Source organism: Dermacentor silvarum, chromosome 7 (assembly GCF_013339745.2).
Source record: "Dermacentor silvarum isolate Dsil-2018 chromosome 7, BIME_Dsil_1.4, whole genome shotgun sequence".
Lineage (NCBI taxonomy): Eukaryota > Metazoa > Arthropoda > Arachnida > Ixodida > Ixodidae > Dermacentor > Dermacentor silvarum.
Window position 1 is genome coordinate 91382937 of NC_051160.1, and position 26570 is coordinate 91409506.

The window sequence follows — 26570 nt, forward strand, 5'->3', positions numbered from 1 at the left end:
GGCTGCGACCAAACGGTTGGTTGCAGCGTCGGCAACGTCGCAGCAATCGCTGCGATTTTCCGTCGAAATTGCGCGACAGCTATTTCGCTGGTCTGTTTTGGAAAATGGCGGCGGTCGCTCAACGCACCGTTTATAGATACTTTTTCGTCTATAAATATTGGCTCGACAAGCCTTCGAACAGTGCAACTAATTGAGTGGAGCCTTGGATTGCGCAATCGGTACGTAACATCAGCACCGACACGCGAACAGTGCAGATAAAAACTCGTAGGTCAGATTCGGTTCTGTGATTTTTATGCGTTTGTTGACACGCTACGTTGCTAATCTGGCGACGCTACTTTTTAGGTTCGCTTCGGGTGCTGATAGTACGTAGTTTTGCGTGATTTTCCGTTATTCACACGCGCTGCGAGTTGCTAAATACTACGAGGTATCCCTCACGGGAAGGCATGGCCTTCGGATGTCGTCCCAATTTTCGGGTTCTGCAGACAACTCGCGATATACGAAAACGCCACAGTTTTATCGCGGTATGCTTTTACGGATTGAACAATTTAAAGAATATGCAACTACGGACAAATGCTATGGTCAATAGGTCACGCTATAGACTAGAACACAGTGAATTCAAAGCGCGCCGCCATATTGGTGAGTGCCGGTCGCGCCATCTATCCCAAGTGCCGCGAAGTAGCAGGCCTGGGCTGCCACACCGGGAGATGCGACCCAGCGCAAATGCGAAACTTCGGCATTTCAGCTGGGCGGAAGGCGTGTATCGCGTTTTTTCTAACCTGTCATTTGCGCTGTCTCGATTCAATCAAACTTCAAGACCTCATGCAAGTCCGCAATGGCCACGCTGAGTGCTGTGCAGACTGCAGAAGCGAATACATCGGGTAAGTACGCTATTACATTTGTACAAACCGCGCGCTATATACTAGAACACGTGTGAGCTGTAATATCTCCGTATTTTTGGCACGTAACCTGTGAAGGAATATTATTAAAGGTTGCGCGATAAAGCTTTATGAAAATTCTACTTTTCAACATGCATCCCGCGGCAAAATTTTGCCCGGGCGTATGCTTTGCGACGAGTTTCGCGGAAAGCGGTGTTTCTCCTATAAGTGCTCAGAAGCATGCGGTAAATTCCTCGTTGGCGTCACCTATTCTCCTCGCGTGTCCGCGGTACGTCGGACAGAGTTTCTCGCGCCTTGCTGTATCAGTCATGCCGGAATATAGTATTCTCGCGCCTTATGGCGCTCTACCTCCAAAATAGCATCACTTTTTTTCCCGGGGGAGCAGTAGGGGCCATTGTAGAGACAGGGTCTGCTCTCCTGGAACAGCATCTTCGCTCGTGCCAGTATTTTCGTTTTGTGCTCTCCGTGACTTTTCAAAATTTTTTAGTGGTCTCCTTCGAGTTAAAATGTGAAAGCATGCAATTGCCGAGCATCACCTGCGATTTAGAGTTCCAATAAAAGTGTATCGTTCATCAATCCCTTTCAGAAGCTATCTGTGACAGTAATGCCTTAAAGCGAAGTTGCGATATTGTTAGCCAATCTGGTGGTGTTATTGTGCAGAATCCCACCGTCCCTCAGAATTACAGGTGTGCTATGCGAGCATAGACTAATTATGTAGCCATTGTTAGAACTAGCGCTTTAACATTTTATATCAGTGTCTGCGACGTAAAGGACATTGGCTTGAGTACTGTTTATTTATGTGTCAATCCTATGTATTCTGTGAAGGTGCCTTGTGTCCGCTTGAATTTCATGAAATCAAAGACTGGATCGAAGACATGAAGCTCTGGCCTCCTGTGCAGGAACACCATATTATTTACTACCTTTTGAAGACAAAATCTTGTGACCTTGAAGAAGTGAATGCAATCAAAAGCACTGAAGCCTACAACTATGTTGAAAGTGGCAAGGTAGGCTGCTTCCTTGTGCACAAGGACATGGCCACACACTCCATTTTTGTCAAAGGAGAAGTCGAAAGGTCTCAGGCGTTAAGTGCGCCCCCGCATAAAGCTTGGGTCTGCCTTCAGCCCAGTGGAAGTGTCGTCACAGCGGACTGCTCTTGCATGGCAGGTGCAGCGCATGCTTGCAGCCACATTGGTATGCTAATTATTTTACATGCTACTAACTTATGCATTACAAAGCCATGCAGTTTTGCTGCGTGAATTATGCACTTAAATGTGACCATCGGCCATTTGCTTAAATGCAAAGTGAACTAAATGTAACTTGTATTTTGATCAGTGTCAGTAGTGCAGAAGTTTTAAAGGAGTGTCTCTTATGAAGTATGAATTGGTACAAATTTTTTTCAGGAGCTCTACTTTGGAAGATTGAGTTTGCTGTCAGACTTGGTTTGACTGGCACAGCATGTACTGACAAGAGTGCTGAATGGAACCGTGGCGCAAAGAAGAATGTAGTTCCAAGAGAAATACAAGGCATAGACTTCAAGTTATGAAGGCAAATCCAGACTGGGAAACCTGCCCCGAGACTACATGATCCTCAGTTTCAGAAGTTTAGGGACCATAATTCGCTTGTGAAAAGCTTTGATACAGTTCCTTTAAAAGGTCTTGCATCAGTACCGGGCACATTTTTAAACTTAACGCTAAATGCACCAGCTGCAGAAACTACAGATGAAATACTTGCACCTCGTAGTGTCCCGTCTCATGGCTTTCATAGCGGTACTGGACCTAACAACTGCCATTGCTGTAATGATTTCTATAAAAGGTATGTAGACATACTTCTAGATGCACAAGTTAGACTGGCCAAAGGAATAGTGGAGCAACGTGGCAGTGTGTGGGAAGGCAGTAGAAAGGTCAGAATAACAGCCTCAGTCACGTCAAAGATACCTAAGCGCAAGCACACTTTGCCAGAAAGAGCACTGGCTTCCCTACTGAGGTCTAGCTTCAGAGGTAACAAAGCAACTATGCATGGTACACAGTGTGAGCCTATAGCCAGGGAGGCGTTTGAGCAAGAAACTGGCCTAAAAGTGGCAAGACTAGGAACTGTGGTGTCGCAAAGTGAACCGCGTACCTATCTGCAAGCCCAGATGGACTTGTTGGCACCGACTCCATTCTTGAAATTAAGTGCCCTTACACAGAAGACTGCTCCTCTTTGTTGGACAGCGGAAAATATGACGTAAGGAAGGGAGATGATGGATATTTTCTTTCTAAATCAGGTAGGGGGGGCTACTACAGTCAAGTACAATTCACTATGTATTGTTGCCAAAGGAAACATTGCTTTTATTGCGATAGCAATTATATGGACACTCCATAGCAGATTTCTGCCGTCGGCGTCGCCGTCGCCGTCGCCGTGAGGTTGCGTATGACGTCAATGGAGATGAAATCATCGCCGCGCGCCGCCGAACGCTGTATGTGCGAGTGAAAGGCCGCGAGGGACGCGCGCTTTCACGGGGAATGAACGCACGGCGGAGAACAAACGCGCGTTCTGTGCCGTGCTCCCTTAAGGGCTGCAGAAGTAGGCGTCTCTTTCCTCCTTTACAATCACCATATATGTAGAGCAAACGCGCCTTCTTCTGACGCACGAAAGGCCGTGGGGGGGAGGGGGGAGGGGGAGGGAAGGGACGTTTAGCTGCGGCACGAAGTGCCTATTTATATCAGAGGCTCCGGCAACAGTCACCAACGCGGCACGCATTTTGTGCGAACGCGGGCAAAACGCTGACGGCGTCGACAACAGTTCTGCGTGTTGCCGTGGCTGCTGCATGTCCAAGTTTATACAGCTGATAAAGCTACTATCATTACTCCGTATAGCTCTCCACAATTTTTTTTATGTATGGACAAGCAGGCGAACTGTCCTGGTTAATGTGAACTATGACCCAGCATACTTAAGCTCCAGCCTTGCAAGAGTGCGCAACTTTTACTTTTCTTTCTACCTTCCTGCCTTGGTAGACGATGCTCTCACTCAAAGCTCGACAGGACTTGAAGCGTACGACATGTTTCTACGTACTGCTACTTAATGACAGTATAGCAAAAGTGGTTAATTTGCAGCATATTGTTTATTTATTGTAAATAATTTATAAGCTAAAGTTCTATAGCTCGAAAAAACAAAAAAGCAAGACATATTGTGCAATAGTTCGTTTATTTTTGTTTGGAAGTTTTCCCTGAGGCATAAAACAAGTTACGCATCTTACATGTGCTCACAAAGTTTGTTCTGTTTACCAAGTCTAGCAAGGATGTATTGTGGAGACCAAGGACGGTATTTTGTAGCTATGCCTTTCCGATGGTAATGCCTTTTCGCGCTTGGTCGGTGGTCAGAGCGACGGTCTGCTCTCGTTATCAATGGGATCAGCCGGCCGTGAGCGGTGGATGATAGGACTAGTATAGCATAAAGCATAACGCATCGCTACAAAATACCGGCCCATATATCCCTGCAGCTGGTGCCAATGCATTCAAAGCAAAAGTGTAACAATATGTATATACAATCTACGGAGACAGAAAAAAAATTGTCCACAGCTGTAACCTTTGGAACACAAATACCTGTCATTTATGTTGATGAATCAATAAAAAATGGTTTCCAGCCTTGTACTTTTCTAGACAGTAAAATGCACTATCGAAAATAGTGCAAAAAAGTTTCTTTCACAGAAAACAAGAAGCTGCACTGTGGTGACTCGCCTTGGTTCCTCTTTGTGAACATTTATGAGAACATCATGCAATAGCCTTCCAAATCACATGAGCGCTTGTGTGATATGCCTTACATGTACACTAGAAAATTGTACTGATTACAATGAAGGTATAAAAATCATCATATGTATAAAACATTTTACTACACATAAATACAACTGGCGAATACGTATATCTTGCATGATTTCCTCCTGGCATACCTTTGACTCAATCTACCAGAATAAATCTTGGACTTCAGAGTGAAATCGCACGCAACTAGAAAAAAAAAGGTTATCAGGCTCTTCTTTGTGAACATATATAAGAACAAAATAGAATAATCTTCCAAATCCCGTGAGCACTTGTGTGAGATGACCTTACATGTACACTGGCAAATTGCACGTAATACTACAACACAGCTATAAAAAATAACCACAAAAATTGTCAATACACATGATGGACAGCTGGGAAGTATAGTATCTTGCAGGCTTTTTTTCTGGCATATTTAGAATAAATGTCAAAGTTCACGTAAAACCTCTCACAAGAAAAGTCTACCAGGCTCTCTATGAACATTTAGAAAAAACATAATGCAAGTCTCAGACTTTAAAGTGAAATCACTCCTAAATGTAAAAAAGCTTACCATACACCACACAAAATTAACACAGCCTTCTTTTAGCAAGTGTTGCAAGACCAATCTGGCACCCACGACTAAGTCATTGCTAGCAAGTAATGCACTTGACACAGGTACTCCTCTGCGCAAAAGTATACATACCACAGATTCTGCGATTAAGCAGATTTTTTTTCACCAACGCATATAACTTGAAATTGAGAACTGTAGTATAAACATGACATTGCGAGCTTTCCCGGCCCCTTGCCCGTTTGTATGTCTGAATTACGACTAAATTTAGTGTTTTTCAGCGAGCCCGAGGCCATATACTTTCGCTCACGGAGTACCTTCTTCAACTATGATATCACTGCGAATCAGGAGTGACTTCAAATTGCAAAGTCCTGCACAAACTACAACAATCTCATTTACAAGTTTCTTGTGATGAATTGGGACACTGTACTTGAGTATTCTGAATGTCTTAATACGGTTAATTGCTCTTTCGACATGTATTCTTAATGAAGCAATTCGCCTTGTTCTCGTCACCTCCACTTCTTCAAGCCTGTTCCTTCCTTGTGTAAAAGCGGGCATATTTAGGCGAACACATTTTGCTTTCATCTCCTCATTCAACGTGAAGCCTCGATCTGCCATTACTTCATCACAGTTTTCGAGGTAGTCGCAAAATGCTGAGTCTTGCACGATAAATCGATCAGAAGCCCGGCCACAATATACTTTAGATACAAACATAATGAAGCCTCTGGGTGCTATGGCTACTAGAAATTTTGCAGTGTTTCCGCCTTTGTACTGGCTGTACGTCTGAGCACGAGCATACAGCTTCTTGGGGCGCTGCATATACACCTCTGTGCAGTCTATTATGCATCTAGTGTTCTTGTACATGCTTTCTTTGAATGTTTTTGGAAGTGACCTCTGTATGGTCTCCTGAGGTAGCCAGATGATCAAATGTTGTCTGGAAATTTCAGCTAGTGCTCGAAGAATTGTGCGAAAAATTTTACCAACAAGAGATACAGATATAGCAAACCGATACGCTAAATCAGCATAGAGCAAGCCCAGTCTAAGGCGCATCAAAGTCAGCAGAACAGCATCACTAATGCTTAATTTGAATTGAGTGCTGACCTTACTCTCCACAACATTGACTAATTCACAGAAGGTGCAATAGCTCAATCCAGTGTAAAACTGGTACTGACTAGGCGGTAATGAAACTGTATTGTAAATAGATGTTTGAGTTCCTGCATCAACATTTTTCACACTGCAAGAAAAGTAGCAGTGTTCGTGCAAAATTCTTTGCACACACTGAAGTGAAACATCCATTGGCACTATTGCTTGCTCGGGCTCTGAAAGTGATGACACTGTGGACAGCTCAGCAGTGTGGAGATTCTCTGCATCATAAGATGTCTCAAAATAAAAATTTGGGGCTGCCTCTTCAGTGCTTTCGACCACTACCTCGTATGTAGCAGGGACAATATCAAGCCTTTCGGATGCGACCTCCTGCAGTTCGCTGTTATACAGTTCTACTGTGCTTTTAGCTTCTACTACACTTGTTTTAGTGTGACCTGGTGTCTCCATTTGCGCTGTTTCACTCGGGGCATCCACTGCAGGAAGGTGAACAGACGCTATCTTCTGGGATGTGGGCACTTGCTGCTGAACGATCTGCTGCTCCTGTTCACGCTTGTGTTGCTCGTTTGTGTGGTATCGTTGTGTTGCTCGTGTGGTCTCGTTTGTGCAGTGTTGCTCGCTTGTGCGAGGCCATATCGGATTGTTGGTGTTTTCAATTAAAGTTGTTTCTCTCTCTCTCCTGTTGTGGACAGGCAGCAGTTAGTGCTTGGGTACCAGCATGCAACGTTCCTAGGTTTCCACCAGCACGCAGAACATTGTCCTCTGCGCTTTCAGTAAGGTCTTGTTTGTCATGTTCACTGCTAGGTTGGCCACGTTCGGCAGCACAATGGCGAGGTCGCTTGACTGGGCTTACAGCCTGCCTGATTAGCAGACGCCCGCCCTTCACCACCTTCACATTGAAAACAAACAAACTATATGTTATAGTAAGAAGGGCTGTAGTTCTTTTCTGTGCATAACTGTTGGGGAGATATAAATTCCTCTCAAAATGAAAAACAAAATGCACAAGGCCAATTGTATCGTGCAACCACTTAAAAGCACAACATTCAGAACACAAGCCTATAGCACTTAGAACAAGCAGCGTATGGCGCTAAACCTGCACTCATTGGAAAATGTGGAACTACAGTGGTTATAATGTTCAACTACATGTGCTGTCAAAGCCTGCATAAGAAGGTGAGCACGACAGATGCAGGTGTGAGTTGTTGCACCAACTATTACAGGGCACATAAAATCACCATCCCTACTTAAAGCTGCATCATCAGGGACCCCTTTGGTACAAGACCACAACCGCACCTGCATTCCAAGAAATTATCCCCACCAACTGCAGTTACCTGGTATCAGACCTGTTTCGCTTGTGCGAGGCCATATCAGATTGTTGGCGCTCCCTCAGAAAAAAAAAAAAACAGGTGAGACGACCAAAATTTTGTTACAATATGCAACAATAATTAACCACCTAATTTTCCTCGCTATATGAAAAGAAAAATTTCGTGATTTGCCTCGCATAACAGCACTCACGCAGTTTAGAGCTCAGGAGGCTCAAATGAATTCGTTACGAATGACACCTGAAATGTAAAGACAGGCGCGCTGCAAGAACACCTTCGGCGACGAGCAGTCGTCGTTTACGTCTTTGTGGACGCATGCTACGTGACGAACAGACTTCAGTTTACTTTCGTTAGTAATAACGCTCACCAGCAGGGCAACATTCTATTGCCTACGACTTGTTCACGCTTAATGGTCATGCCGCGCGCCAGCTGCAAGTATCGCTAACCGCAAACTCAACTGTTCCTCTTAACCATCGGGAGCTCTGCATGAATGAAAACACGAAAAGGCTTGCCTTTTTGTTATAGCCAAGGCGAAGCATCGGCACGGGATTCTGCTCTGTAGGCTTGTTGTCCAGGAAGTGCTCGGAGCAAACCTGCGTGTTACACATATTACGTTCGTAGGGCGCAAAGTTGAACGTGGCACCAAAATATACACAGCTCGCATACTCACTCGCGCATTTTCACTGGGTTGGTAGTTCTTCCTATTCAGTGCAGCTATCCACTGGTGGCGTAGCTTGGCGTTCTTCGTTGCGGATAGAAATCGGTGCAAGCTGAAAACACCGCACCGGCACGATTCCCTGCGTGTGTTGTGCTCTTCGCAAGCAGCGCTAAGTAACCTGCTCCTTTTGCGCTGGTTGTTTTGGCATCCAAACACGACGCAATGCCGCCCAGATGACTTCTTGTATATAGGAACCGCGTGAACGGACACATTTCCGCACTTTGGAGTCCTAGAGCTGGCACTTGCCATGTCTACCGGTCGCCGACGAACACACTTTGGCAGCCCAGTACAAAATGGCGCTGGTCGACCGGGCAGCCCGGGTGCGAGAGTATGCGTTCGATTAGTCTGGGTGCGAGACTATCGTGTTCTGGTGTATACGCGCGACCATTTAGTTGCAGTCGGTTGGTTTGGGCTTTCATGCGCATTTTCCATAATGAATTATGTCATTTCAAGGTTCTGTTACTTCCGCTGCGAGACGCGACTGCTTATCAATCTCGCAAAGCGAAGGTGCAAACTATATATCGTAATGAATGTTCTACAATAGCATATTTAACACTTTGACTGGGAATAAACAGTATTGCCAGTTTGCTTTCGAAGCAGTCCTTAAACATTTTTTTCTCATTTTTCTGATGTATCATTTTTCTCCTGAAAAAAAAACAATAAACGCTCAGTGTGTTGCAGACTTTGTATCCTTACTGCATCTGTAATAACCCTCACATGAAAAGGTAATTGCACATTTCGCTTACTTCAGTACATCGAATTACTTTTGTTATTTGGTTGTAACATATCGCAGTACTCTAAGAAACTACTTCGCCATAAACATTCGTGCCTTTTTCTGGCTTCTCTGTCTCTGCTTCCTGTAAAACACATGCAATAATGCAAAAAGCAGGCAAACACCTTGTTTTTATAGGCAGTAGATAACTCATTAAACAAAAGCAGATCAAAATTGTGCAGTGAAGTCAGCCCGTTGCATTCCTTCGTGTGAATGATAGCATGTTTTCAAGTGTAAGTGGATCTTGCATGTCCACAGCTCATAAAGTGTGCAGACTCATCACGAGGCGTAGGTATTGCCCATCAAGATGGAGGCAATGTTGCTAATGAGTCTGCACTTACATGTATTACTGCATAAACTCGTATAACCATATCCCATCATAATTCAGTCGAGCTTGCTCTGACTCATATTCACCAAAATTATACTTGGCTGAGCTTGATCTGACTAACATTCACAAAGATTCTACTCAGGAAAGCTTGCACCCTAGTCATATCACCGAAAATCTACTTCCCCAGCTCGCTTTGACTCATATTCACTAAACTTATACGCAGATGAGCTTGCTGTGACTTATATTATCAAAATTCTACTCAGGTGAGCTTGCCCTGAGTCATATTCACCAAACATCTACTTACCGAGCTTGCGTTGACTCATATTCACTAAAATTATACTCAGATGAGCTTGCCCTGACTACCGCATGACAATATTCACTAAAAGTTTACTCAACCGAGCTTGCTCTTACTCGTATTCACCAAAATTCTCCTGAGTCAGGCTCAAACGAACTCGGACTCATGGTTAGCTCGAAGTCTTAGTGAGCCGACGTTTGAGTGAGTTCACCGTGCTATGTATACATTACAGTATGTGACCTGTGCGGTGAATAAGCAAACATTGCCTAGGAGTACGTGATGCATCGGGTTAAATAAGGACAACTGTACACACTGCAGTGAGTTTTCTAGAGTTTAACTGACCATTGCGTGACAGCTTCGCCTCATGTCGATTCAAGCAAGTGTATTTTATCTGCATCATATTTTTGCCAATCCTGCTGGCTGTCCTGGCCATTACTGGGTGGCCACATTTTGTACATTTCAAGACAAAGTTGAATAAATGACTGTGGTGCAATATATTTAAATAAAGATGCATCACTGCACGTATAACAATCAGAACATAATACAAACACGTGCACATAAGATGCACACAAATGATAAATGCATAAACAGACAGAATCAGCTAGCCACCACCTATTCAAAAAAGAAAAAAAGCACAGGCCAATGATGCAATGGGACTACGTATAACAATTCCCCTTGCCAGGTACATGGGCTATAGGAGAAACACACGTGCAACCTAGCAGTTACCTCGAGGTAGCAGCTATGGACGCTTTTGCATTCGCAGCTGGCCACTCAACCACTCAAGTGTGTTCAGTGTGTACTTGTACTTAGGCACACTTTTTATTGTCTATATCTCAAAAATTTATTGTGGCTCCTTAAAATTTTGAGAATGTTTGGATTCTGAGGCTTGCAAAGGTAAATATTTTTATTCCATTCTCGTTCAAGGTGAAAGCTCATACAAAAGCTTAGAGATATTGTCAGTGCCCCTCACTTTCCCAGAGAACACAAGTAGTCTGTTATTGAGATTCTAGCAGCTTTTCAACAGCAAGAAAGGGAATCAGCTTCCCCTGTTTTCAGCATTGGGTTAACGCAGGCAATTCAGGGAAGCATAAAGTTTTGCCAATACAATCTGCTCGGGAATACCAGATTAGATTGTACCTTGACGCTTTCCTTGCACTTTCTTATTTTGGTCAAATAATCTAGTTTGAAATGGCTCCAGTTAGCATGCTCTAACATTGGTCTAATATAGGTTAAGAACATGACTAGCTTAGCTGAGTGGGATGCTGGCTTTCATTTCCAGGAAAGGAACCATATTGCCTGCTCCAGTTGCATGTGTTTTCGGTTATCTGGGGTTTTCAGCCTGACTTTTAAGATAATGTGCTCAAGCAGGTAGGAGCACAAGTATGCTATCAGCGGATAGTTTCAATAGCTTCTTACTTTACACTTGTCACTATGAATACAAAATTTTAGTGTTCGATTTTGTTATTAAACAAGCAAACGTACTCCTAATAAGGTATTTTAATGTTAGCCGTGGGGCTACGCGGCTGCGCTACGTACTGCAGCATATTAACTTAAGCTTCTTAATAGAGATTCACAGCACACTAACAGCGCAAGAAAAAGGACGAGAAAATAGACGACGCCCATGTCTGTCAGAATGATACGATACTACGTACAGAGGTGACTGGAGCTCCTAAAAAATGTGGTGTTGGCGTTTACGCCTTTCGAAATATTCAGAGAGTACTTGTATGAATAATTACAGCACACGCGCCAAGACGGATGAACCAGGCTGGCGCTAAGATTAACGTTCACAACACAAATTTCATTGCACGTTCAATAATTACACACAGATCATTTGCGGCTTCCTTCAGGCGCAGACGTGAGCTTTAGGGTTGGTGCTTGCTGCTAAGTTTGGTGCAAGAATATTGCTAGGAGTAGGAACCGCTTATGCGCAATAACGAGCAATACACACACATCCTTTCTTCAGAAGCTGACGTTAAGCACGGGTAGCGCGAGGGTCTCTGCGTTGACATGACGATTTCGCTGCAGCCGAATTCCGAATACTGCATATACGATGACAACAGCTATAGGGGCTTGTTGATAGGTCCTCTTGTAATTTGTTTCAACCGCAGGTAGAACGACACAGGCATAAAACACACAAGAGACAGCACACAGCGCTGAACGACCACCTGCGAACAGCTGTTTACGTCCGCCATTTCTTGTTGAACTTCACAAACCGCTGTTGCGCACTCCAAAACAAATTAAACTCTGAAGCGTTTTTAAATTACAAAACGCACGTATTATTTGGTCCTAATAAAGAGAGGTCAATTATATTATAACGCGCACGTCCTTTCCATTACATTGAAGAAATTATGCGCCATGTGCGACAAAACCTGGCAGCAAGCAACTCTGGCCGTCGCACCAGTCGCGTTGTTGAAATCGCAGTCATGTGAAAGAGCCCTAAAAAAATCGCATTGCGACCCGTGCGATCGCACCGACTTTTTTTTTTCGCTACAGTCGCAGCATGTGAAAGGGCCTTTAGGAGGACCCTGCGACAGTTTTTACTTCAGAGCCTCCGACTGTGCATTTATACTTTACCTGTTATTGTTGTGTACTTCTGATGAAAGTAAATTCAACTTCTCGCTAAATTCGACCTATGACATTGATGGCACTTGTCCGAAACGTACGAACGCCTGTGCAGCGAATAGATAACATTGTCAAAAATCACATCTTTTGTTAAACTTGCATCTTTCCCTCTTAAGTTGCATCGCATGGTAGCTTAATCATCCAGTGCCGAGTCTGTTTGGTTAATGTCAATTTTATTACCAAATTTGGAGCGACACTAATCTACAGTCGGAATACGTGTTCTTTCGTTGTGTGGAAAGGACTGAGTTGCAATTTATATTTTTGTGTATTTACCTGTTTTATTGAACTAATAAACTTACCTTTTCTAGGAGAAGCGCGTTTCAATGTTCGTGAGCACACGAGTGACTAGTGCTGCGCCGGCATTTCATCACCAGAGGGACGGAACAGAGCCGAACAGTCTCTGGGGTTTCAGCGCAAGGAAATGCTCGCGAGAATTCGTAATGATGGCGTCGCGACCACCGAGGCGTCCTAAGGAGCACCGCTTCACTTTTGGTGTACCCGAAGAAACAACATCCGTAAACGAGATCAGCGTTGGATCACCATCGATAGGTGGATAGGCGAGGACCAAATATAAAGTGATTCTCAAATAGGATTCAGGCCCAGCTGCTCAATTTGGTGCGCTCATGTTGACTTGGAGAGTCGAATTCATCTCGCTCGCCCCAACAACCTGTGCGCGGCCGTAGTGACATTAGACATTGCGAAGGCGTATGACAGGGTCGAGCACAATACTTTAATCCACAGACTCGAAAGTGTGAATCTGCCACAGTATATAATTGCATGGATTCAAAATTTTCTAAGCAGAGGCACATTTTATTGCTATCAAAAACGGTGTCCCATCTCACTGTTACACACAGACAGGGGGCGTACTCTCAAGGCGCCGTACTCTCCTCCATAATATTTAATATTTTACTAAATCACATCCCGACGCAGCATGGTGTACAGGTATACGTATACGCTGACGATGTAGCATTTTTTCGCTATCGAATGATATGCATAGCCTATATAAAACTTTGCAGTCATATTTGAATCAGATTGAAATTTCGCTAAAAGCAATACTAATGTCACTGAATGTCAACAAAAGTGCAATCATTGTTTTATCTTAAATTTCTATCCGAATAACGCTGTCGTATGGCCAGGAGATTATTCTGCAGCTGCAATGTTTAAAATATCTGGGAATGATTTACACAGAAAAGCTTAATTGGTGGACTCACATAAAATACATGGCATGTAATGGAGCTCGCACTTTTGGTTTATTACGAAGAGTCAGCAGCAATTGTTTTGGAATGCGCCGACAGACCCAGCTGATGTTTTATTGTATGTTTGTCCGCCCCGTCTTAAAGTTTGGATGCGTGTTATGTTTTGGAGGTCCTACTTATAAGTTACGCCCTCTGGTTCTTTTAGAACGCGAATCGCTACGTCTATGTGTCAGCCTTCCAAGATTTGTAGCAAATAATATTCTTTATCATGAAACTCACCTTCCTTCTCTCCAAACTCGAATTTGTATACTGACTGTCCAAACATTACTGAACATCTATGCTCCTTCCCAGAGACGCGCCTACTCTGTTTCTTGGAGAACCGACTGCATTCCTTCAGAATCAATATTTCAGACTGCATTGTCCTAGGATATCTTTTGTGCTGCAACTATTAGAGCCATTACAGGTATTAACCCGTGATGTAGCTTTTACAAATTTACCTACTGCGACAGTAAGCGTTCAATTCGATGAAAAATTTCTGAATAACGCTAAGCTTCTGCCTATTCGATACCTAAAATGTTTGCTAGATGACCCCCTCGATAACCTCCAAACAAATGCAGCAATAGCCACAGATACTTCTTTCAGTAATGAGAAGGCAGGTTTGGGCATTTTTCGCCATCATTAAATTGGTGTTTCTCTCTTCGACTGTCCGACTTTACACCAATATTTCAGGCAGAGTTATTGGCGATTATTATCGCTCGACGAAAACTTCCACATTTATTCCTTCAGCCATAATCATAACCGACTCATTGTCTGTTTATTTTGGTCTATCAGTGCCCAATTCATCAACCATTCTCCGAGAATTTCATTCATTTATTTCCCAACATTTACGCCTCATCCATCTGGTATGGGTGCCAGGGCACGTGGGACTCACTTTAAACGAGTCAACAGACACATTAGCAAGGGCCTCTCTTAAAGGCCCGGTACAGAGGATCCTAAAACTTCCGGCATGCATCACTCCTGCAAGATTAAATAAATTCCGTCCAAGAAGAACATGCGAAATTATGTGTATTGAATATCGCTGATTTTCAGCACCTTGGATTTCCTTGGCACAACAGATGGTGTTCAACAAGAAAACTTGATGTTTCATTTATGCGAATGCGTTGCCGAATACCAATGCTTGATTTGTATTCCCGTAGGTATGATCAGGAACCTTCCCCTCAATGTTTTTATTGCAAGGAACCCGAAACTATGGATCATTTTTATAGAGTTCGGTAGGTTCACCGCGCATAGAAAACGACTTCTAGATGGTCACCTCCGCCAACTTGGATTAGCCATTACGCTACATATCATTCTGTCCCTGGGGCGTCGGCACTAGGACACTGTAATAGGAACGTATGTGATACCATATTTATTTCATAATGGAAAAAAGGAGACTACTATGCTAATTTTATTGTTTTACTTTCCACAACAAGAAAGCAAAAATATTAACCTCAAATTTAAGATATTATAGCATGAACATCCACATTGTTACAATTAGAATTCATTTAATATCTCATTATTAAATAATAAAATCCTATGTAAGTATTCTTCCTTTTTCTACCCACTGCCACCAGATTCATGGCCAATCCCACGTAGTCGATTGTGCTACATCTGTAGGCACCAAACCGTGTTCCACATTACAGGCGGCCCATCCCCCAGAGTGGGTAAGTGCCACTAACATCTAGGCTTTACATCTACATCTACGACCCACGTGTCACTTAGATTGTTTTACATCTACATCTACGACCCACGTGTCACTTAGATTGTTTCTTTTCTGCAAGAATTTTAGTTAGGAAAGCTAGATTTTGGCGCAGTCGACAGGTTTTGAAAACTGGACATCTGGGTGTCGTTTTTCATCGACCAGGCGTCACTGGAATCTGTTGCTTTCATACGATACCAAGTGCACGGGAAGCCAACGAGGGACCTTATTCGTGAAGTTAGTTCTACTTGGTTGATCAACGGGAAGATGTAATATGCTGCCATGAGCCACCAAGCCCTGGTTCAAGCAAGATCAACGAAAATGAATCTACAGCTCCAGATACTGAGCGAACTCGTTCTGGAACCCATACGCCGGGGTACCCTCAAAGAGGAAGTGCCTGCCGGGAAGGTGAGCCTGGTCATGATTGTTATAGAAGACCTGCAAAGACACATGATGTAATAAAGTCAAACAACTAGAACTTTGGTCCAACCGCTTAACCAGAGAAATCAGGACGAGATATTTTAGAGCCGGATGTGTGTGAAGGACACTCGCAAAGTGCACACTCTTGGTTGTGGTTTTTCGAGTACACCTGGGACAAGAATATCGGGAACTCCGACGACCAAAACATTTTGAGTATGCGCTGATATTTGGGGGCTATCGCCAGACAATAGTATGATGTGTAACACATGGACCCTTTTCAGAAGCAAAGGTTTAAGGCGCGTGGAGAAGAGATGATCATGCCCAGTGCACCATAAGATCACTTTTGAACTTTAAGTGTCAGACGGGCTAGACGGTCGTCTCTAGGAGCTGCGCAATATGCAGTCTGCGAAATGCGTTTGTGCGATGACGTTTTGTGTGGACAACACCACTCCTGCATGTAGTGTGTGAAAAGTGCACACCGCGTATTGGACAACGTGTGTAAATAGTAACTCATTGTACGATATCATAGTCACCTGCCACCTACCTATGCCTGTATCTCCCACTTCCCCTTACCCCAGTGAGGAGTAGCAGGCTAGAGACACGCTCTCCAGGCCGACCTCTCCTCCCTTCTCTTCACTAAAATCTACTCCTCCTCATGGACCGTGGACCAACATGTTGGGAACTGTGGAAAATCCACTTTTTAGCCGATTTCTAGGGCAACGCAGCAAAAAGATTCGATACTGCATTATGGTTCGGATATACATGCGGTTTTCTGCTTGAATACTGTCTTGAGAAGCGTCGCCTATTGTAGTCTGCAGAACCAGAGCATCCGTCTCCTGCAGTGGCAGCTTTGGTAACGCAAGGGTTGTGTATTGACATCCACAGTCAAATCGAGCTCAAAGGTCCAACAACATTTGATGACCTTCTCAGCTGGGTACAGACCTCAGCGCCAACAATTGCAGTGAGCGGAGAGCCAGGCGGTAGAACAGGACTTGATTATCATAGGCTGAGTGAACATCTATTGTCGCCCCCATATTCTCAGTGTGAAGACAGCTTCATGAACAAACACCTGGGAAGCGTCGATAATGACTGTAATGATGATGAATTATCATTTACTGCAATTCGCGACGCACTACTTCCACATAACCTGACTTCCGTGGATAGAAGCGCCAGAAAAAGAGCTACAGTGATACCATGTGTTTGGTGTCATCAAGCCTAGTGTATGCCCTCATTAAGGTAAATAGCATTGAAGGGAAAGCCCGCTTTTACGGTGGGGTTCCTATCTCACTTATGAACAAGAGTCGAGTGGATGCCGGTCGTCGGCATGCTGGTAGAACATTGCGCGTCCAAGCCTACGATCGGTCAGTGTCCATGCATTACGAATTGATAAGCTTGGCTACTGAATTGCAAGAATATTCAATTACCATTGACGTATTGGCAGTTCGCAATGATGCCTAAAGTTTTCTTTTGTACCACCCAGACAGATAGAAACTTAAGCTCCTTTGAGAAGAGAAAGTAATGGCCGAAGAGAGCATAAGGACAGAACATCCTCGCGAATATCCTAGCGTATCAAGGCTGATTTTCAACCAGGAGTACATCATGACAAAGCACCAATAGCTTACATGCATGGCAACTATCCTCCAACGATGAAATCACATGTCGTTCCTTTCGAGCTCGCAGATAAAACAGTGGTTCGTAGAGCTCCCTATAACATGTCCAGTGATAAAAAGGTGTGGCTGAAAAAGCAGTTGGAAGAAATGTGGGACGCAGGTATAATCTGGCATTCTGTATCTCCATTTGCTTCTCTTATAACTATTGCACCAAATTAAAGTGGAATATTCCACCTCTCTAAAAATACGGGACTCTCGATGGTCGAATCTATTGACACCATATCCAGTTCCGAGAATTGACATCGTTGATAAAACTGGTGGTCGCCAATAGATCTCTGCAAGGGCTTTTAGCAGATCCCACGAAGTGAAGAAATGAAAACTTATGCAGCGTTTATAAGTCCTTTTGACTTGTTTGAGTACACCCGCTACAATTTCATTGAAAAAGCTCCCCTGCATCAGAAGAATGTTACGGAAGTTCTGCAACCTTACTTGCCCAAATATTGCACTGTGTATATGGATGACATCCTCTACGCAAAGACAAAGGAGGAGCAGCATAGTCATCTTTCAAAAGGTGTTCACGTTCTCTGCCTTGCCCGACTGAAAGTCAACTTCAAGAAACGTGCGTTCTTTCAAGATAAAATAGGAGGGTGTTCTTTGGAGGGTGTTCTATGGACACACTAAAAGCATTAAAAAAGAATCGATAGAGAGAATCTCTAAGCCAGTAAGACTTATGAGTGCACTCCCTGCGTGTTTATGACATGTACTCAGGTCGTTTATCAATTACTAGCTGCCACAAACGTTTGAAACAAAAAGACATGCCTTTTCAATGAGACCGGGAGTGCAAAGGCGTCTACTGTGAGCTGGTAAAACTAATATCATTGGAAATCGTCTTGCGAATCGCGGATTTTTCTCTGGCATTCGTGCTGAACACGGACGCACCACGCTATGCAACCAGTGCAGTTCTATACCAGAAACCCTCAAAACAAGCTGAACAAGTGAAACTCTCCGTGGTTGTGCACTACAGCTATACGCTGAAATCCGGTGAAATGAATTACTCTACCGCATAAAATGAAGTTCTGGCCGTCTTAAAAGCTGTTCAATATTTTAGTGCTTTCCCTGGAAGGTTCGAAATTCATGCTTTTCACTGATAATAAAGCACTGACTGAACTTCTGAGCATGGCACAACCAAGAGCCAACATTGCCAGAAGGGTCAACTATCTCTAACAGTTTGATTTCGTAATTCGGACCGCCCTGGCCCACTCCTCATGATACTGACGCACTAGTTAGATAACTTGTGCACGAATCAAGTGAGAATCCAGAAGTAGTCAATCATATTAAGCTGTGGAAAGATACAGAATGTAGCTAATTTATCAATGGAAAGAATCATGTACAACCAAGTATGGTTCAAAGGATTCAAACAACACTCCTGAGTTGGGCGGACCTGATGGCTTCTGACTACATAGGTTGATGAAGTTAGGAACTTTGCAGGCGCAAGTGAGAATCAGCTAGTGCAAGACAGGCTTAGTTGGAGACCGCAGGTAGAGGCCTTCGTCCTGCTGTGGACATAAAGATAGGCTGATGATGATGATGGTTTCTGGCCCACATATAGCAAATTGTTCATGAGATTCACATGGGCGGGCATGAAAATGGACATCAACAATTAGATCAGAACCTATCACCTCTGCCAGGTGAAAAAAGTTAAATTCAAGCAATCGACAAAGGTTATGACAAACCCTGAATATTCAACCGTCCCGTTCGAAATAATTTATTTGGATTTCGCGGAGCTCAAAACGAAGGAGGAAGGATCCAAAAGAACGCAAGCTCGCCTGCTTTCCATAGATGAGTGCACAAGCACAATTACAGCTAAATCTGCAAAAGAATACAGTGTTAGCGGTCTCCTCAAGGCTGGATGCTTTAACCACACGAAGGCGCTAGTCTGTGACAACGGGCCGGCTTTCTTGAGTGCCAAGTTATGAAAGTGTTCACAGGAACACGGGATATTGATTAACTATTCTCCATACCACCCGGCAGCAAACAGCCCAGCGGAACGTGTGATACGAGACGTCAAGAAGTACCTGAAGCTTTGTCACAACTTTGCAGGTGGCTGGAAGTGCTGCCTCTAGGCCGCTGTTAAACATCACAACAGATCGCACGCCACTGGTATAGGCTGCAGTCCTCACTTTGCCTCTTAGGGGACAGCGCCCATTTTTCCTGCAGATCCTGAGCTAGACGTCCTAAAATTATCGACTTCATTGAATTCAAGAAAACTGTCAAAGAACAGGAGGCCTACAAGCGGCGCACAAAGAGAACGTTTCATAAAGAGCACAACAGCGAGATGCCAGGCATACAACCTGGAGACAATATCCTTTTAAGGAAAGGAGCTTTACCTTCAAATTATGAATTTTATGAACAATTCCGAGTGGTTATTACTCTATCCCAACATGGAATCGGGGAGAACGTCTGGTACGCTGGAGCCTAGGTCAAACGGAGTGCCTCTCTATTCGCAACATATTCAAGTATTAAGCCAAGAGGTGTAATAAAAAGATGTCCGGAAGAATGAAGCGCTCTGCCCTGGATGTATGAAAGAAGACGAAGTGGGCTTGGGGAGAAGAGAGGAGGCAATGCAAGCGAGCACAAATTGAGGACGAACAAGTAAGAATAAATGGCGGACGACACCCGTACCTTTCACTAAGATTGTTTAATTTATAGCAGTTCTAGTTAGCAACGGTACAACTGATAAAACAAGAAACACGTTTCTCGCTTAAAGAGCGATTTGCGCAGATATTTTCAGCAAATGTTATTACGAAACCTATTTTGTTTCCGGCAAATGTATGATGATGTGCGCGGAGTTAAGAACTGTGAGACAGTGTGTGTCTGAACATACGGACGACGACGACGACGAAGTGTGGCGAAAAGAGCGCCGATAGCGCATCGGCGCCGGTTCACGTGCGGCGAGAAAAAAAAAGAAGCAGGCGTGAGGGCACGTGGGAGAGTTAATAAGGGGACTGCCAGCGTGGCAGACGTGGAGGAAAACGAAGAAGAAGGTGCCCCAGTGCGCGGGAGTAACGGCCACTCGAATTCCTGGCTCAAGGCCGCTCGAGGCTCCCGCCTGGGATCACTGCGTCGTCCACCTTCTTCCTGCATGGGGTTGGCAAACTTCGGAAGGGTGTTCCACCCAGGTGGCCTAGCGTCGCCAGCACCGTGCCCCAGCTCCGGCTGGCCAACGCCCCAAGTGTGTCCGGCCGTTGCCCGTCTCCACCGTGCCCATCTTCACAGCAGCGCCGATCATCGCCGCCTGATGACTACTCCTCCAGCGTCGAGTGGCTAAACCTGTTCTACATGACCCGAAGAACTCGCTGCTTTCGTAAATAGGCTCAGTGTTTCTTAGTTGAGCTTTCTAGGCTTTCTACATGACTTTTCTGCATGTTGTTTACTTGGTTCTTTATCTTGGCAGGTAAATGTTTCTTTTTCCTCACATCCGCTAAATATAGTGTTTTTTAATTTGTTTACAAACAGTCTCGTCTGTCTCGATGATAGATACGTCATCGTTGTTTTGTATTCTTTACCACGAGCCAAGCAGCACCGTGACAATATGTTAACAATTCCTTCAATTTGCGGGGTACCTTGGAACCCCGCACTAACAACAGATGCTAACGAAATCCTGAAATGCTGAAAATACAGCACCTTCCCACTTATTACAAAATACAGTACCTGAAGTATTCACGACTACAAGATTTATTGAATACAAAAACAAAGTTCATTTGAACAGGGGCCGTATACTGTAGCGCTTCGCTTTAGAACCGGTTTGCTCTGGCTGTGACGTCACTCAGAGAAAGAGTGGAACGTGGCGCCGCGAGGAGGACCAGTGAACGAGGGCGTCCTGCCGGAAGGCGCAATACCGTTGGCGGCCCCAATAGGATTCTGTATCGCTGGGGCTGAGCGTCTTAGGGCGGACAATTGATGCAACAGTTCCATCCACACATCCCACAACTTCGGGAGTCTTGCCGTGATCAAGAAAGTCTTGCTTGACTGCTGCTTTGTCTTGCACCATGGATGGGAATCTCACCCATTATTATTCTTTACCTACAACCGTTATCGCCTTGGCAGCGGTTGTAATGATGCGACTGAGTGACGGTTGCGACAGCCCAATCGCTTCTTCACTCCCGACGCACCGCTGAAAACTCCCAGTTCTGCTCGTTGCAGACGAGAGGTTCGCTTTGCATATGACTAGGCAACCCGCGTGACGACAACAAAATTTGTGGTCATGCCCAGCAGGAGCGCCCAGCGCCAGCCACTGGCGTTCGTAAGAGTGAACCGGTTACAAAGCGAACCGTTACAGAACATGGCCCCAGGAAACAGTTACGTCACGATTTCTTGACACTTTCATTCCCATCTTGTTGTATACGTTTTCGTTTGCATATTCTGAAGTTTTGCGCAATTATGAAGTTGCATATAGATAGTTTGCACAATTAACAAATAATCTTGTAACTTGCCTGATTAGGTTATTGTGTTGATCTCGCATTCCCGTACTGCGGCATGCGCACGGTGGGCATGATGTGTGCGTCCGCTTCGCGCTTTGGAACTTCAGGCGTTTTTTGACATTGTCGCTTTGCCTCGGCCTCCGGTTCCCGAAGCGCCACGTTTGGGCATATCCAGCGTTGAGCTGCAGCGTGCACCGACCACGCGACAGAACATTGTTCCTGCATCTGAACTAACGGAGTGGTCTTTGCGCCAGTGCGGGTCCGCCTTGCTTCATTACCATCAGCGTTTCGTGAGAGCTTCCCGGCCGGCATTCTGCCAACCCGGACGCGGTGCTTTGCTCCGGAAACCATGCACCGACAGGTACTATTTAGTTACCGCAAGCGAGGGAAAGCCCGATGTGAGAAAACTCAGAAATTATCAATAAAAAGCTACAGATACATATATATCCTCAAAAATATACAGTTCGTTTTCATATATATTCTGTTACGTAATTCAGCTATTGCGATGTATTTCGAATGTGATTTAGGTACACTGGGAAAGTCGTATAAAAAGTTTTTGGGTGGTTCAGTTTAGGAAATTGGCATTAAAAAACAGGGAGACAAATACTCTCTACAAGACTCACAAATCTTGGATAACGTTTCAAAACAGTACCTCCAAGCTCCGTATTCTGCAGTCTCCGAATGTACAAAGAATACAGAAAGAGCAAGCGCTTCAGTAACAAAATCTGAAGAAATATTGAAAAGTTGTCATCATAGAAAATCACCAAATACACGCTATGATTATTAACACCAATAAATCAAATACCTTTCTTCAAAGGAAACGCCTAAACTTGCTCAAGTAAATATCTAAACAATGCCTTAAAAAAGTCAGCAATACATAGCAGTAGTTGAGCGCTTAGTAAAGACGAGGACAAAAAAGGAGACACACAGGCGCTAATCACTACAGTGAAGTTTAATTATTGAAGGTTATACATTGAAGGTAATACGTAATTGTCATTCACCCCTTGTTCTGACTGCCGAAATGCCTGTTAACGGAACCATAAGGTTCCTGGACGTGAAACTAGTGTCCACCGATCACCGCACCTGTTGGTCTTATGCACGGAGAGCCAAGAAAGCCCTTTTAGCATGCCATTCCAACCGTACTAAACTAGTAAAACGTAGTATCACTAAGATGTGCTTTAATAACGCAGTTGATAAGTCTTGTCGCCATTTAGTGCCATCCGGCTTCAACGAGCAAGTTTCACGGCTTTTAAAGTCCGGTTATCCAACTAATATGTTAGTGTCAGTCGCAGAAGGGGTCCTCCGTCGCAAAAATACTGGTCTGTGTGTTTCCAACACGAACGTTGGGCCTCCTTTTGAAAAGCGCAATGTAGCCGCCATTCCGTATATCCACCAAGTTTCGCACAATCTAAAGAAACTGGGTGCTCGGGACAATGTACAGGTTGTTTTCTCAGCACCTAGCAAGCTGGGCAGTTTTTGTAGGACAACTGATCCGAATGAGAAACTAAAGAAAAGTTGCAAAATGAAGCACAAAAATAGGTTCATTAAGCTCAAAGTCGTCTATTGCATTCCGTTACAATGCAGCCGGTGTCACGTTGGGCAAACGGGACGGTGCGTGAACGAACGGCTTAAGGAGCACAATTACAAAGTAAACAAAACGCCGTCAGATGGTTTTCTAGCTATTTATTGCCATGCTTGTGGGTGTGCCCCCCCTTCGATAAAACCCAGATCGTAGGAAGCAGCAAGTGTGAAATCACCCGTTTAATAATTGTGAGTGAGCAGATTGACTATCACGGTGGTTCCTGTATCATCAAGACTTGCTTAGCATTGTCCAACAAAGAATTGATATTTTTTGCGCATGTGTAACTAAATTTCTTTTTTCTTGTTTGCGCACTCTATTTGGTCATCTTGTTCCGCGGTGACAATGTGGTTCACGTGGTCGGTGACGTGCGTTCGAGGGCACTCTCTTGTTCTCTGTGTCAAGGAATTCAACTTCATTGTTGTGAGTAGCTCTGTTTGTCTCCTTTTTTGTCCTCGTCTATTAAGCGCTCAACTACTGCTATTCAAGGTGAACCAACATGCCCATCACGCCATACTTGTCAGCAATACAAATACAGAGGGAATGTAAGTGTCGAAGTTATAAACTATGTGGATCTCCATTCTATACAGAAAAAGGAACCACACAACATTTCATACAACAATACCACAAGATCTGCACGTACAATCAAGATTATTTGAAAGTGGAAGGATCAGGAAGGGGGGGGGGGGCAACAATGAATACCTCTTCTTTATTTTTACACCAGTAGGAATAACGGCAACACAGTACCAAAACTATGACAGCAGGCTGCCAAAGATAAAGGAGCATATCAAGAATAGCAGACCGAGGAAGACAAGCAATGGAGTGTAACAAATTAAATGTAAGCAAAACAATTCTTAACACAGCAAGTAACCGAACTGTTGGAACCACACAACATTTCACACAATAATAACACAAGATCTGCAAGTACAATCAAGATTATTTGAAAGTGGAATGATCGGGGGGAGGGGGGCAACAATGAACAATTATTCCAGAAGGAATAACGGCAACAGTGTACCAAAACTATGACAGCAGGCTGCCAAAAAATAAAGGACCATATCGAGAAGAGCAGAGCGAGGAAAACAAGCAATGTAGTGTAAGAAATCAAATGTAAGCAAAAAAATTCTTAACACAGCAAGTAACTGAACTGTTTTTATTCAATAGTCAACCAATTATGCAGATCAAGCCTGCTGCCTGGTGGTGGTATCGCCGTTGTTGATACTGCCTTGCTCCTAATAACGAATTATCTTTTTCCGACACCTGATTCATTTTATTTAGTCTTGGCGAGCGCTTGCTCTCTTTATATAGTGCGAGGCGAGGCTTTTATTATCGTTCGTCCAGAGCATAAAAAGCAAATATCGTGCTATATGGCAGTTCGTTGCGCTATAGTCGAAGTGCGCATTGCTGCTCTTATTCTCCGAGGTTACACAGAAAGTGTTCCTCGTACACAAAATACTCTTTCTCGACCCCTGTTCAAAACCTGTTGTAACAAAATACCAATTATTTAGGGTAAGCAGTACTTGCTTGAATTCCCGAAAGTGTGACCACGTTCTCCTTTTAAGTTTACCTAGTTTTTTAGCTGCATTTGAGGCAATATTAGTACTTCTAAAAACATCATTACGAAATGTAAAAGACAACATTGTAATGGCATGAACAGAAAAGTGAATAAGATTTCGAGACGGCATTATCTCTAAGCACAGTGTATCTGTTATACTGAACGGCTCCAGAACACGCCCTCTGTTCGGTAGCGGCCTTGTCTAATTTGCGCTTTCATCAATAAACACAAACTGATGCAGTTCAACCACTCGTTTACTAAATTATTAGTACGATAATACAAATATAACAAACTTCAGGTACATAAAAGAAAGAGGCTGACTTTGCTGCCGTAATGTAGAATGAGCAATCGCTCGTATCACTTAATTGACGTACTGTTTCCAGCATTTGTACATGGCAGTAGCTTCAAAGCATTCCGTTGCATTCTGTACCCCTATCCTGCGTGGCTGATAACTATGAAGTGCGTTGATTCTTAAGAACCTTCAGGGCCAGAACTCAGATGTGAATACAAGGAAATGAAACAATTGTTTTGCTGCGCTTACACTGCACCCAATCTGATTAGGTTAGTTGAGTCTAAACGAAAAGGGTAAAGTCTACCACCTGCAGCTAGCATTTGTTTTCATTTAGGTATTAATTTTATTGCGATAGCAATTATATGGACACTCAAAAGCAGATTTCTGCCGTCGGCGTCGCCGTCGCCGTCGCCGTGAGGTTCCGTATGACGTCAATGGAGATGAAATCGTCGCCACGCGCCGCCGAACGCTGTATGTGCGAGTGAAAGAGCGCGAGGGACGCGCGCTTTCACGGGGAGTGAACGCACGGCGGAGAACAAACGCGCGTTCTGCGCTGTGCTCCCTTAAGGGCTGCAGAAGTAGGCGTCTCTTTCCTCCTCTACAAGCACCATATATGTAGAGTAAACGTACCCTCTTCCGACGCGCGAAAGGCCGGGGGGGGGGGGGGGGGGCGTCGTTTAGCTGCGGCACCAAGTGCCTATTTATATCAGAGGCTCCGGCAACAGTCACCAACGCCGCACGCATTTTGTGCGACCGCGGGCAAAACGCCGACGGCGTCGACAACAGTTCTGCGTGTTGCCGGTGCTGCTGCATGTCCACGTTTATACAGCTGATTAAGCTACTATCATTACTCCGTATAGCTCTCTACAAATTTGCTATCGCAATTGATGCTTCGCCTTTAAGGTGAAACTGCGACAACTTTTTTTTAACTGAAATTGATGAATATCGCAAAATTAAAAAAAAGGAAGCTGAAGCACTAAGTTTACAACTCTGTAACACAACTGTGAAAACGATATCGCTTTTCTGTGAACTGCAGCTATTCAGGCATCGACAGTGGACAAAATTGTGGTTGCACACAGCGATCTGATTAAATTAAAATTAAGTTATGGGGTTTACGTGCCAAAAACACGAATTGATTATGCGGTATGCCGTAGTAAGGACTCTGGAGTAATTTCAACCACCTGGAGTTCTTTAACGTGCCCCCAAAGCACGGTACACGGGTGTTTCTTCCTTTCGCTCGGATGGAAATGCGGCCACCACGGCCGGGATTCGATCCCGCGACCTCGCTCTTAGCAGCGCAACACCATTGCCAC

At 44.2% G+C, this 26570-nt stretch overlaps 1 protein-coding gene and 1 long non-coding RNA gene across 8 annotated transcripts in view; both read right to left on the minus strand.

The window, feature by feature from the left end:
• LOC119458271 (glucoside xylosyltransferase 1) overlaps positions 1 to 26570 on the minus strand; it is a 364373-nt gene that overhangs the window by 110522 nt on the left and 227281 nt on the right. The gene's annotated exons all lie outside the window — the stretch shown is intronic.
• Positions 23878 to 25827, minus strand: LOC125946867 (uncharacterized). Its single transcript, XR_007467938.1, has 2 exons — positions 24395 to 25827; positions 23878 to 24120 (listed from the first exon to the last, which is right to left on the minus strand). It is a non-coding gene; the product is annotated as an uncharacterized LOC125946867 (long non-coding RNA).